General features: G+C 43.7%; 1 long non-coding RNA gene across 1 annotated transcript in view; it reads right to left on the reverse strand.

Annotated features, from left to right (window-relative positions):
• The window catches only part of LOC116067932, a 1,469-nt gene extending 1,251 nt beyond the window's left edge, over positions 1 to 218 (reverse strand). Inside the window, exon 1 of the long non-coding RNA XR_004109356.1 lies at positions 52 to 218. This is a non-coding gene — a long non-coding RNA (uncharacterized LOC116067932). The remainder of the gene's footprint in view (positions 1 to 51) is intronic.
• Positions 219 to 14,114: the final 13,896 nt, after the last annotated feature.

Genomic DNA, 14,114 nt, shown 5'->3' on the forward strand with positions numbered 1-14,114 from the left:
AAAAAGAAATATTCTTTACCTATATAACCACTGCATTACTTTTATACTTACTTGTATAATTACGTAAACAATCAACCATCCCAGTGGTCAGGAGGAGGGCACTGTATTGCCACTGAAGTCAAAGTGATTCAGCTTGCTTTCCTGTCTTCTCGAATATACAGAAGGGACAAGAGGGAGGCTGGCTTCTAAGCAAGATCACCATTCTGTGACAAACACTCCTGGCCACACAACTACCTAATCTCCACACCCCCTATATACAGGCATTATTAAGTAAGCATGTAGTATCAGTAGTACAAAGTAAAGGTGTGTGATGTCTTGATGAACACATCAGCCTCAATTCTGACTCGCACACTTAGCAAAGCCTTCTCTCCACACCAAGGGCCACGGCATACACATTTCAGTGTGCCAATCCAGAGGTCCAAGCTCTACAGCTAAACTGAGGCTCAGAGATGGAGCCAGGAGAGAAGAATGTCCAGAGAATCCATAGACCAAAAGGAATCAACCAAAACCCAGAGAGAGACGGGATGAAAACCGAGCGAAGCCAAGCAAACAAGCCAGCAGCCACTCTGTTCCTTCCAGAATCCCACAGAAGATTAGAAGGGCCCTGGCCTCTCCCCAGGCGTGGGATTTGCTCCCAAAAGACAGGATTCCTCAGCTAACATCTGGGTGAGAGTAAAAAGCCACAATTGGAGGGGGGTTGAAGAGTCTGGATTCTTCCAACACTAACATTCCGATCACAGTCCCTTCACAAACAGTTAAACAATGACTGCCTAACAATTTTAGTTTTGAGACTGTCATTTGAAGAAGAAAACCCAGCCTCTCAGCACATTTTTCTCTGCAAATATTCTTTCTAAAGAAATGTACCACACAGTATGGCTTGTCCAGAAAACCAATTTGTCTGTTGAACGAAGCCCAAAAGTCTTATGTCAGCAAAACCGTCTCAGGGCCTGACCTTACTAGATTTGTATTGTTTAGCATTCTGAATGTGTTGAGTGCTTGGCTGTACCCCAGACTGAGGAGGGAATGCTACCAGCATACCGGGAAGCCAGTCATCAGAAATGTCGCTCCTTAAAACCTCTGGTGGTGAGGGGAAGCCTTACACTGTCCACCAAATACCGCTAACCATAAGCAGTCGCAGCCTCCTGTGTGAACTGCAGCAGGCCTGGCTGCAGGCAGAGGGTACACGACAGTGTTCCTGGCAGTGGCCTTGGCAACCCTTCAGCTTCACCCTTCGTCTGGGATCCAGAGAGGATAGGAAGACACTCCATATGCCCCAGAACTCAAGAGCAAGGTTTGCATTGCACTAGCTCTTGCATTAGTGCCCATGTCTGGGTCATACTTTATGTGTGATGACAGAATACGTTCTAGACCCTTTTGTTGCTGCCCAGAAATAGTGGGCTGAGTAGCTTATATCCAGTGTACTTGGACCAAAAGTATTCAAGAATTCTATTACTGAAGATTTTACAGTAGTGTGTGTGTGTGTGTGTGTGTGTGTGTGTGTGTGTTGCTCAGAAAGAGGGGAAGGGAGAAGGCGAAAGGGATGAGGAGGGGGAGGAGGAAGGAGAAGAGGAAGGAGAGGGAGATAAGTATCTTGGAGATAAGATTCAAGTCCAAACAGGAAATCTGATATTTCATACATACCTTATATTATACAATATTTTAGGGTATCTGTGTTTTCACTCTAACTTATCACATGAGATCAGGAATGCAGTTTTCTGCTTGTGAGCTCATCCAGATTTTAAGATGGGTATGAAAGCCCATGCCTATAATCCCAGCACTCTGGACTCCAAGGTAGAAGAACCAAGAGTCTGAGACTAGCCTGCAATCCACAGGAAGACCTTATTTCAGATTAAAAAAAAAAATCAAAGTTTGGAGTAGGGAGGCTCAGAAAGAGCAGCATTTCTGAGTGCTTGTTAAGGGTCTAACAACATTCTGATCACTCAGTCCAACTTATAGATCTTAAGCCACATTCACAAGGACTTTTCCAGTCTTCCACATAAAGACAAGGAAGCTTCAAAAGACTAAGGTGTCTCCCCAGAGTCCAGGGTCGATAGTTAGAAGAGAAGCTAGGACTCTCTCTTCAGCAGCCCACACTACTCACTGAGATCTGACCTGTTTGGATGGCCAGGGCACGTAAAGTTGGGTCCCACTAAGGCAGGTCAGCGTTTAGAACTTCGGAACTTCTTAAACCTGTTTCCATCTGTCACGGTCAGCCACAGCAAGAAGCTGATCAGAGGGGTTGTGTGCACCCTGTTCCCCTTCCTTTACACACCTCTTAGTCCCTTCCCATGTCATGTAGTAAGACCCATATGCTCTGGCATATGAAAACCATGGAGATCAAGCAGAAGCTTGGAGAAGGGCCAGTGTGTAAAATGTACAGTGCAAAGTTAACTAACATTCCTAGCTATGACTTGGTTTACCTACGGAATAGTTTTTATTTGAGAAAATAAAAAATGACCCTGGATAGCTAGTTCAAATGGGACGTTGAATGATGCTAACATTGGTCTCAAAGCCTGATTGGAACATCAGGCAGAACAAATACTGGACTGTCCCCTTGTCCAAAACAAGCACCTGGGATGCTGCTGTAGAGACGAGTAACACAAGACAACAAGGGATTTCAGAGCATGGGAGACTGGGAGCAAAATGGATGGAGAAAAACCTCAGCCAAGCCAAGACCTAGCTTTTCTGTCTCCATACTGCTTCTCAGCCAACCCCACAGAGATCCCAGTGCCTTCCCCAAGCAATGTGGAACTGTGTATGCCAGCTCTATGGCTCTGGTACTCCTCACTGTCCTAACATTGCCCGTCCCTCCTAACCACACCTAGATGCCCTATGCCTCCTTCTGGGGTACCCTGGGGCCCCTCTTTCTGCCGAAACACACTCCATGTGTTGTTTCTACAAGAGAACTCTCTCACCGTCAAATGAAACCTTGTGTCTTAGTGTTCTCTCCCCTTGGCGAATAGGGGAAGGTGTGGGAGTATGTATGCATTGTGCAAAGGCGCCAGAGAGCGGGTGGGTGGGAATGGGAATCAGTGAGGCAGAAAGTGGAAACACTAAGGCAGTTTGCATTTCCCTCTGTTTCTTTAGAACCTTGCATTCATTGCTTTGGCCTTGCTCCAACCAGAATACTGGACAGAAGCAACTGAAGGGAGGACTCTTGCTCACTCACTGTGTCCAGCATTTCAGTTCGCCATAGTGATGTGAAGGTCATAGTGGAGTTCCTGGTAGGGAGACTATGGTGAGATCTCCCCCCACATCATGGTGAGCCAAGAAACAGAGAGAGCACAAGAGAGTGGAACCCCACTCCCAGCAATGAGGCCCCACTTCCTAAAGGGTGCACAGCACCCGCAAAACAGTACCATTATCCTGGGGCCAAGCATTCAATCACAAGCCTATGGGGAACACTGCAGCTTCACATTATAGCAAACTCTCTTCATCCAATCATGGCTTCTGTGATTTAATTACAGTTTGTTATAACTAAGACCACCACTCAAAACCAAATGTTCCAAAACTGCCCCTAATGGTCTCCTCTCCCCTCCTCCAAACACCTGTGCTCACGTCTCTCATTAGGGCCCTATCATTGGAACGACAGCAAGCCTGAAACCAAAGGGTCAAGGGATGACACACTGACACAAGTAAGAAACATGTTTCGGGCATGGACACTGCCTCCTCAGCCCTCAGGGATGGGCCAAATGCAACCCAAAGCCAATGCTTTGGTAGTCTTCCTTAATCTCCAAGTGGAGAACTTATCTGAGCAAGGCAGGAGGTTTCTTTGCTCTGACCTAAAGATAGAATCAGAAGCGGCTCAAGTTTGTTTCCTAACCTCAGTTTTCTTTGTTGAGAAAGAACTTTAAGGCAAACGTTTATGGATGGGAAGAAGGCAATGCTGCTGCTGGTGATGATGATGATGATGATGATGATGATGAAGTGAAGTGAGGGAGACAGAAGAAAGGGTACCTCTTCCCCAGTACCTCACTTTTTTCTTTTTCTTTTTCTTTTGTTTTTGTTTTTGGAGACAGTTTCTCTGTGTAGCCCTGGCTGTCTTAGAACTCACTCTGTAGACCAGGCTGTCCTCGAACTCAGAAATCCACCTGCCTCTGCCTCCAAGTGCTGGGATTAAAGGCATGCACCACCACTGCCTGGCCACACCTCGCATATTAAGGCAACTAATTTCTGAAATAGATAGCTGCCTCTAGCCAGCGGATGGACTCTCTTTCCATTCCCTCTGCAATGACAAGCCATGTTTGAGGTCTGTACCTTTGACTTCCTAAAGGGGCTCTGACACGTGGTGTGCATGCATATGACACTCACACTTCTCCCTTTAAGCTGCTCTTTCAGATCCAATTCTGTATCTTCTAATTGCAAAGTCTGGTTCAAATTGCTAAAACACTCTCTCAGAATTACCACCAAACAAATGCAGCCATTCCAAAAAAGCCCAAACATGTGTCGCATTAACTCCCTCAGCTAAAACACTTTCATTTTTCTTGGACTCTAAGCAAAACGGACCCCAAGCAACATGTTTGATAAAATGACAGGTGGAATTCCATCCAATTAAGACATAAATATTTTTCCAGAGGCTAAACTCGTTGCAAAATAATAATCCTCACTCAACACATCTTTACATGTCTTCGGCAAAACACCTGTCTAGAACTGTTAACACTAAATATTTTGGGAGCTCTGGACTTCAAAGACATCCCTGCAAACGTCAAGCGTTGTTAAAATGTTGAAGTAATTTTGGTTAAATGCTTCTGTGACAACTGTCGGACTTGATTTGTTTTAGCTGAGTACATTTGGAATATTGCTTGGAATCTGCTAGTTGGTCATTTGCCAAGAGATGAGAGTTGGGCCAAAGTCTAAAGAATTACATGCATCAAAGAACTGGGGTGCCAGGAGGTGAACGGAAGGACTCCTTGGGTATTTTAAAAATGCAATTTATCTTGTAGGTTACAAACTTCAAAAGACTGTTCTTACCAGTTGATGACATTTACAGTAAAATTGCAAAAGTGTCCAGTAGAAGTCATTCTGATTCATGGCCACATCCATGTGGGTGGAGTCGCACCTCAAATTCCTCACAGATGGATGGAGGGAAATAATGTGGAGCACACTGATAACACTAGTGCTATAGGGGCTGGAGAGATATGGCTCAGCAATTAAGAGCCTCTGTTGTTCTTGCATAGGACCTAAGCTTAGTTCCCAGCATCCATATCAGATAGCTCACAACCAGCCATAGCTCCAGCTCCTGGAGATCTTATGACCTTTTCTAGCCTCTCAGGTATCCACATGCACACACAAGCACTTGTGCATGCTTGTGCAAGCACACACACACACACACACACACACACAAATGCACATGCGCAAAGAATAAATCTGCAACTAAGAAAGCTATTGATGGAACAATGCACATGCAAGGCATTTTCTGAGAATTTTTCACAATTTTGTTGTCAAGCGCCTGGGTTCACAGACTCACAGAAGCACCCTTGATGGACATCTATCCCTACCACACTTTTTCCTCCAGACAGTTCTTCTCTTCAGACAGGTAAACCGAGGCCCGGAGACCTAAGCCCAGTGACCAATAGATGTGCCTACTGCAGAGACTTTAGAAGGGTGGGTGATGGAAAGGTACATTTGAAACACCTCCATGTGAGGTGAAAGAGGGAGATAGCATCTAAGAGGCAGAATGAGGTCAAGAAATGGAAGGAAGGTTAAACGGATAATTACTGTGCGCAATTATTATGCTAAGTGTTTTACATGTATTATCTCATTTATTGCTGTAGCTACCTATGCAGTTACTCTTATTAGCATACTGTAGATTAAATCTCTAAAGAGCTTGTTGACATCAAACAGCTTGCAATTAACAGACTCAGGCTTGAGGTCTATCTGCACAACTCCTCCTTCTTCTTGTGGTAGAGTGGGCCTCCTTTCTCTGTTTCTGATAAGAATGTGCCTCTGTTCTTCGAATTCAAGCAGGCTTCATCACAGCTTGGGGACTCTCAAGGATGATCAGTTGGAGGGTCTAGACAGAGGACTAGCATTTTCCATAAAACTTCACAGTTCTAGCCCCTCATCTGCACAGGCTCTCCCTTATTATTTCTCTAATTCTAATTCTAATACATAGCAATGGATTTCATTTTGACATATTCATATATGTGCAAAATATATTTTGATCCTATTCACCCTGTCCCTGCTTACTGCTTCTACCACCCGACTAATTAATTAATCTCGTGTCTCTTCCCAATTAGTTCTCCATCTAATATATACCCAAATGAGTTCCACTAGGGTTGTTGGTAGAAGGGTCTTCTAGTCCTCACTCGGCGTGTAGCCAGAGCTGTTTTACAGGATAGGTTTTGGATTACTCAACAGGCCTAGGATTAGTCGGAGCCTCTTATTGAGGCTGCCCGAGAATTGTTCCAGTTTATATGTGCTTCTGGACTGCTCAGCCACTGTGTTTTGATTGAGTAGCCCTGGGTCTAGGTCCTCGCCCTGCCCCCAACACCCCATGTTTGATCTGAACAAAACCGATGTTGAACATGGTTATTTTCACTCAACAGAATCTGAGCAAAGAGAGTGTTTATTTTTTAGCTATCTCCCATAAAAGACAGACATTGTCCTCCTAGGATCAGATTAGTAAAGTGCCCACAAATCATCATGAGTCAAAGGAATGGAATGGAATAGCTGGCCAGCTAGGTGTTGGATGCCCAGCTAGCTGTATGAGCACATGCTCTCCTGCTCATCTCAAGATTAAGAGAAGATCCAGGGCCTGTGACTGGAAGTTGCCCCACAGACCAGCAAGTCTGGCCTCACATCATTTCTCTCAGACACTAGGGAGCACTGGGGCTAGCCAGTATTTTAGTCCAGTGGCTGTAGTTATCTGGGGATCATTTTAAAATGATCTTCCCAGACCTGGGGCTGGGGACATGGCTCAGTGGCTAAGAGCACTGATTGTTCTTCCAGAGGTCCTGAGTTCAATTCCCAGCAACCACATGGTGACTCACAACCACTCGCAACGGGGTCTGATGCCCTCTTCTGGTATGTCTGAAGAGAGCAATGGTGAACACATTAAAAATAAAAAATAAAAAAAGAGAGAGACCTATTTTCCATCTTTTCCGCAAACTGATCTGAGAGATGATGGTGCAGGTATAAGCCTATCTATGTTGAGGGTTTCAGGAGAAATCACATTAGATCACAGGAAGATACTTCAATAATTATTAAGTGATCCGGGCGGTGGTGGCGCACGCCTTTAATCCCAGCACTTGGGAGGCAGAGGCAGGTGGATTTCTGAGTTCGGGGCCAGCCTGGTCTACAGAGTGAGTTCCAGGACAGCCAGGGCTATACAGAGAAACCCTGTCTCAAAACAAAACAAAACAAAACAAACAAAAAAACCCCAAAAAACAAAAAAACAAACAAACAAAAAACCAACACAAAAAATAATAATAATTATTGAGTTTCATTAAATCCCAAATTATAGCCAGAAGGGGTCTTTCAACCAAACACAAGCATGCTGACATTGCTCTCTGAGTTCCTCTCCACATCTCTGTGCCTTTCACTGCCTTCTGGGCAGTGGCTGGTGCTTACTAGATAGATGCTTCTGGAAGAAGAGAATCTTTAGTAAGGGTAGCTTGCAGAGGGTTCCCCATTTGTGGACCAGTATCAAGATGTATGAGTCTTGCTAACAACACCTGGTTGTTAGGAAATGCTCACATTTTACTAAAATAAACAGGACCACAGAACTGTAAAAGATAGAACATCCTACCCAAAGCTGCAAAGGTATTTGTGTTTAAAAGGCACTCCTGCGAGTGGGGGGTGGGGGAGAAGAGTAGAAACAAAATATTGTCGTGTGAGTCCCTTCTCCTTCTTCTCCTCTCCTCTCCTCTCCTCTCCCCTCCTCTCCTCTCCTCTCCTCTCCTCTCCTCTCCTCTCCTCTCCTCTCCTCTCTTCTCTTCTTTCTCATTTTGCCAAAAGTCCCTTTTGCTAGACCTCCGAGTCCAGAGCAATAATGGGAGCTAAAAATCTTTGTAAGTGCCTCCCACAAGGGCCATAGGGTAGGAATCCCAGAAGAGGTCATTCAAACCCCTTGGAGGGAGAGCTGGCTCCTTGAAACTTGAAACTGCCCTAGCACTATCACTTCAAGGCACACAGACTAAGAGGATTAAGGTAAGTGTCCCTCCTAAGCGCCTGAAAAAACAAAGCTTATATTTTAGCATTACAAAGGAGGGTGCATTTATATAGGTTCTGCAGGAGGCCAACTATGTGAAGATTTTAAGACTGGTGTGCTTGAGGAATGGCTTTGAGCACCAAAGAGGCAAATCTTCCCCGAGGTGGTGGTGAAGGGGGACAACACATTCCTGCAAGATTACCCACTGTTTCCAAAGACCCAGGCTATAATTGAGGTTAACCCAGAAGGAGCAGCAAGAGGCGCAGGAGGTGGAACCTCATTAAACTGAGTTTACCATGTTTACTTGTGATTGGACAAACCCTGGGACCCCTCCCATTAGAGAAAGACAATGGGGCGAGTTACAGTGGTTATCAGTCCAGTCAATACAGATAGGGAATCCCATCTTTCATACAAACCAAATTCTAAAATGGCTTCAGACCGATTATCCTCTCACCAAATCTGTCTCCAGAGAAGCTTGGTTAAAGCAATGATGACATGCTCGCAGAAATAATCGAGAGGCTGTGCCTCCATTGGAAAGTCTAAAGGAGTTTTCAGATTTTTGAAAAATATACATACATGTGGAATTGTACCTTTACCAGTCATTACATAGGACAGATATTCTCATTGTGTAGCTTGATATTCAGATTGACCTCCTTAACTATTTTATCTTTCACTTTTTATTTTGGTTTGTGAAACCCAGAGTCTCTCCATGATGCCTCGGTGGACCTGAAACTCACTATATAGCCCAAACTAGCCCCAAACTTGACATCCTCCTCCCTCTGCCTGTCCCCTGATCTTAAAGTAAATATGAGCCGGAGAGATGGCTTAGTTGGTAAAGGCACTTGCTGCTAACCATGATGCCCTGAGTTTGATCTCCTGGACCCATGTGTTGAAGGGAGTACACACACACACACACACACACACACACACACACACACACACACGTAATAAATAAATGTAGGGTTGGGTTTGTTCGTTTGTTTTTGGAATGCTGCCTTTTTCTCCTACAAGAAAAACTAGATACAGATTTAGCAAATTATGTTAAAAGAAAACTTTAAGCTAGTGTGGTGGTACATTCTTGTCCTCCCAGCCCGGTCTACGTAAGACCCCACTTCAACAGCAGCAAACAAGCCAACTCTAATTCTCCTTAGGAACCGCTGTCTAAGGAGAGTCTCTTTTTTGGATTGGCTGCCAACTGCCGCCCATGTGGCAAACAGTCCTGGCACTGACAGCCATTTGCCTCATTCTTCCCTTGTTCTGAGAACCATAAGGCATGGCAGAGAAGCCCCTGTATTCACCAAGATACTCTGTGATGCTTTGACTGGGTACCTCTGTCCAGCTGGGACTTTGTAGACAGTTCGGCTTTGTTGGCTCTACGGCACAGACCATCCATGTCACCTTAGAGACTCTCTGCACAGAGGAAGATAGCTCTTCTCTCCTCACCCATCTCAAACAGCCATGGATGTGTACCATGAGGCCCCCGTTAGCGATGAGTGGATGACTCTTCCACTCTAGAGCCATGGGTGGAAGTTCTTGCAGGTGAAGGTGATCATTGTTGGGCCCAGTGTCCTTCATCTCACAGGGTGATAATTTAAAATAGGGCAACTATTACAGTAGACTTGTATATTCAAATTAAAAAGATGGGTGACTCATCTCCCCCTAGTCTCCTCATCTGGAATATTTCAGCGGCTCAAAGCAGCTTTTGAGACTGCTTTCACAACAGGGCTGGGAAGAGCTTGAATTAAGAGACTTGCCTTGTGCTTTCCTGTTCTGTTGTTTTGTTTTTGTTTTTGTTTTTGTTTTTTGCTGCGGGCCAGCCGATCTGGGCCTCCCTCCACCCGCGGGAGAAACGGGGGTCCTAGTCAGGTCGACAAGGCGTAGGCGAAGAAATGACAGCAGAGACAACACGTGAAGTATAAGATCTAAATGTATTTCTTAGAAATGGCATCAGACTTTTACAGTCATTGCAAAAGAGAGATGGTAAATCTGGCAGCTCAATAGTTGAGGTACATCTGAGGCTATCTAAAACATACTGGGTCTAAAGCAGCAGCTATCTCCTCTGAACTGGTGCTGTATCCCCCAGGCCCAAGCACTCTGGGCCCGGGGGAATGCGGATGCATGAATCTGAGTCCTAGCCCATCTAAGTTCTAGTGCTAGTCCTTCTGTGAGTCCAAGTCCTTCTTCTTCTCCCAGTCCTTCTGCTAGACTGAAGTCACGTAGACAAGCAACCCCCCACACCAAGGTCAGCAGGGTCTGGTAGCTAGGTGTGAAGCAGGAGGAAGAGGGGTGGAGCCCTCCCTGTTGAGGTATTCTTATGCCAATTCTCTGGTTCTTGCTGGAGGCAGGCAGAGGGGAATCCCGACCAAACCCTTTTAGCTAATGTCCTAGAGTGAGAGAAACCCTTCAATTACTCTCTAGTATGTAAAACATTAAACAAGGATAGTTGGAAACATTGTGTCGGCCAGGAGACAATGCCCAATCTTAACCATTTACAAATCATTTCTTGGGGTAGCTTTATGCCTAATTATGAGGGCGTGTTGACGATTGGAAAGACTGATCTGGAACACGTCTGAGTTAGGAGATACCAGCAACTGTCTGAAATCCAGGAGGCACAGATCTCCTTTTGAAGTCTTATTGCCTCTTATCCTTTATCAGGATTTTATCCCCGATATTTTGGATGTGACTGGAGTAGACGAGTGTGCATAACAGTTTTTCTCTTTAAAATGTGATAAGAGTGCTAAAAAACAGTTATTCTTTTTAATATTTTGAGAATCTGCTGCTATTTTCTGCCCCAGGTTCAGTCAAGAAAATTAAGACCGTATCCACAGAACTAGAAAACTCCAGAATGTTCAGGAAATCCTCTTTAGTATGTTTCCATTTCTGAATAAGCCCCTTGGTGCTGCATGCCCTGTAATTTTAAACTCTTTCCTTCACACTTTTCAGGTTAAGTGTGGCCTAATGCAGCCAAAGCCACAGAGTAAAACCTCATACAGTTGTTCCTCTTAATTCCTATTGGTGGATTAATAACCTCAACCATGGATAAACACATGTTCTGGGGGTGACCTGAGTGATGCCATGACCCATATTTTCATCCCTTCTTGGATCAAAACAGCATACTCCTGACGCACCGCATGAGAGGTCAGGCCACATGACCTTTTGGATGTGGGAAAATTTGGTGGACTGGAGACTTGCAGAAACCTGTTTCTTCCGGTGGTTCAGCCTGGCCTTTGCTTCTTCATTCATCATCCAGAGAGCACACACTGGAGGGAGGCCATGATCCCACAAGGCAAGTTGCAACCAATCCAGAGATAAGGCTGTGCAGGACAGATCAGCACCTGAGCTGGTAAGGCTAGCTGGCCACATCCCTCTAGTCACCTTGCAGCATTAAGATCTCACCTTATTCTGAGAAGTGATATCTTTTATCTTTCACATTTTCTTGGAGAAAACAAAATCTTGATAATTTGATTTAAAACATTACCCCAGGGCTAGAGAGATGGATCAGGGAATAGTTAAGAGCACCGGCTGCTCTTCCAAAGGTTCTGAGTTCAATTCCCAGCAACCACATGGCAGCTCACAATCACCTATAATGGGATCTGATACCTTCTTTGGTGTGCAGGTGTGTGTACAGATAGGACACTCATAGACATAAAATAAATAAATAATCTTTAAGACTTTACCCCAACAAAATCTGGTTTTTCAAAGCTAAGAAATATATTCTTTCTGTTGTGTTGTATTCTCAGTTCAGCCCCAGTCTGTAAGATGTTCCAGAGCTGGCCTGTCACTCCCCTCTTCTCTTGTGGTTGGCACTAATTAGCAGTCTGTTACAGTTGCATTCCACTACCGACAGCTCTGGGTGAAACTTTTTCATCCTGTGCCATCTCCCTGCCTTTCTAACCTTGAGACTTCTCACTCTGGCACAGTTTAATTTGTAATCAAAATTACAAACTAATGAAACAACACACAGCCTGTTTTAATGGGATGATTTGCTTGCTTGCTTTAAGAATTATGCCAATTTGCCATTTTGCCAAATTCATATTTTTTTTTTAAATGCAAGCTACATCTTCACTATCACAATTCAAGATGAGACACCTCCTGGACTTGTTGCATACAATTAAACCACAACAAAAGGAAGCTGAGGCCATTCCGCTTTTCATAAGCAGTAATTATTCTTTAACTATTGGAATCCGACGTCCCTCAGGAGCCAATTACGGAAAAGCTCTCATCACACATAGGAAACACACAAACAAATCCTTCAAGCACAAAGAAAATGTCCAACATTAAAGAGCAGCATCCAGGAAGCCTTACCAATCAGCTGGCCCAGCTAATTACAAATTTGATTTTTTTGGAGTAGTTGTGTTAGATAATTATGACGCCTATTCATAACATGAACAGCACAGCTTTTTTAAATAAAGATCTAGCTTCAAGAAAAAAAAGTTCTAAGAGCCATGATACAAAAATCACATTGTAACAAGACTTCGGAGAAGTGTGGGAAGTGTTTTAAATAGAAAACATTTCATTCATCATATTATATATATTTAATAGACCTGTGTGCATCACGTTGAAATACAGTGCAAGGTAATCCATCAATGTGATTTTATATGAGCCATCCAATACTACTTTAACCGAACTCAGATATGTAGAATGTATACCATAAAGAATTGCTTTAAGTCAAATGAGAATTGTTCTAAAGGATTCAAAGTCAAAATTACATACACAAAATAACCAGTACCCAATTTATTGATAAATATATTTCTGTATCATCATCATCAAGCCATTTTCACATTCAAAAAATTATATAACTAATATAGTAATAAATATAAAGTCTCTCATAGAGCGTTGGTGGGAGGGCATATTGTCACAACATTTTTACTAACTATCCAAAATAATCAATTACACACACCCTTTGACCTAGCCATTTCTGTTGTGGGATTTTTGACCTGCAGATGGGATACTGATGCTTGAGAGTAGTGTATGAAGTCATTACCCCAATGGCAAAGGAGAAGCCAATGGAGATAATATAGAATTTCATGGCTTTTTCTTTGATGAAACCACACAACAGGATAACAATGTGACTACTAAATTCAGAAAGGAGAGGATGTGGGGGTAATATATGTCTTAAATTAAAGAAATTCTAACATTATATGTAATAGAATCCCAATTTTGTAATCTAAAAGGACTGATTTTAATAGCCCAGGTAAGTGCTTATAAAGATGTTCATTAGACCTGTGCGCATGTACACACAGCCAGGTATTACTCCACAATGCACATACCTTCTAGACAATATGCTATTAGGTAGCTCTTTCATTGTTCAAAAGTCATAGATGTATTTACTGTGAACCTAGATGTTCTAGTGTCCTACTCATAGAGGCTACAGGGTTTCTGTAGCCCACTGCTCCTTCAAACCTGCAACACGTTGCTTCACTGAATGCCATAGGCACTGTAACACTGTTGGAGATGCATATGTACTTAAGCAAATTTAAGCAAGTCTATTTATTACAGCTTTACCACAAAAGTGAGCACCGAACTGTAGGTGTTAGGAATTCCATGGCCTTACAACCTTACTAGAAGATTGTCAAGAATGTAACTCATCATTGATAGAAACACCCCAATGTAGCCCGTGATGGCGTGTCTGAGGGTGGGTGGGCAGACAGACATACATGAGAGTGCTAGCTGTACTTTTTTCAGGAAAATGGTGTCACAGGGGTGTGAAGGAGATTGTGATACCTAAACAAAGGAGTCTGGCTTGTCTGTGATAGAACTGCGACAGGAAAAGCCATTGTTGTAACATACAGATTGCCATCTTCTACCCTAATGGTCCAAGCCAGTCTCCACAGCTTTCCATGACACCCAACTCCCAACTTCAAACTTCCAGCCTCCATCTTGTCCCTGAATCCCATCCCTGCAATCAACTCGGCCACCCTCATTTTGAATTGTATGTATGGCAAGAATGATTTGCCCTGGA

This window comes from Mastomys coucha, unplaced genomic scaffold, assembly GCF_008632895.1.
Source record: "Mastomys coucha isolate ucsf_1 unplaced genomic scaffold, UCSF_Mcou_1 pScaffold22, whole genome shotgun sequence".
NCBI lineage: Eukaryota > Metazoa > Chordata > Mammalia > Rodentia > Muridae > Mastomys > Mastomys coucha.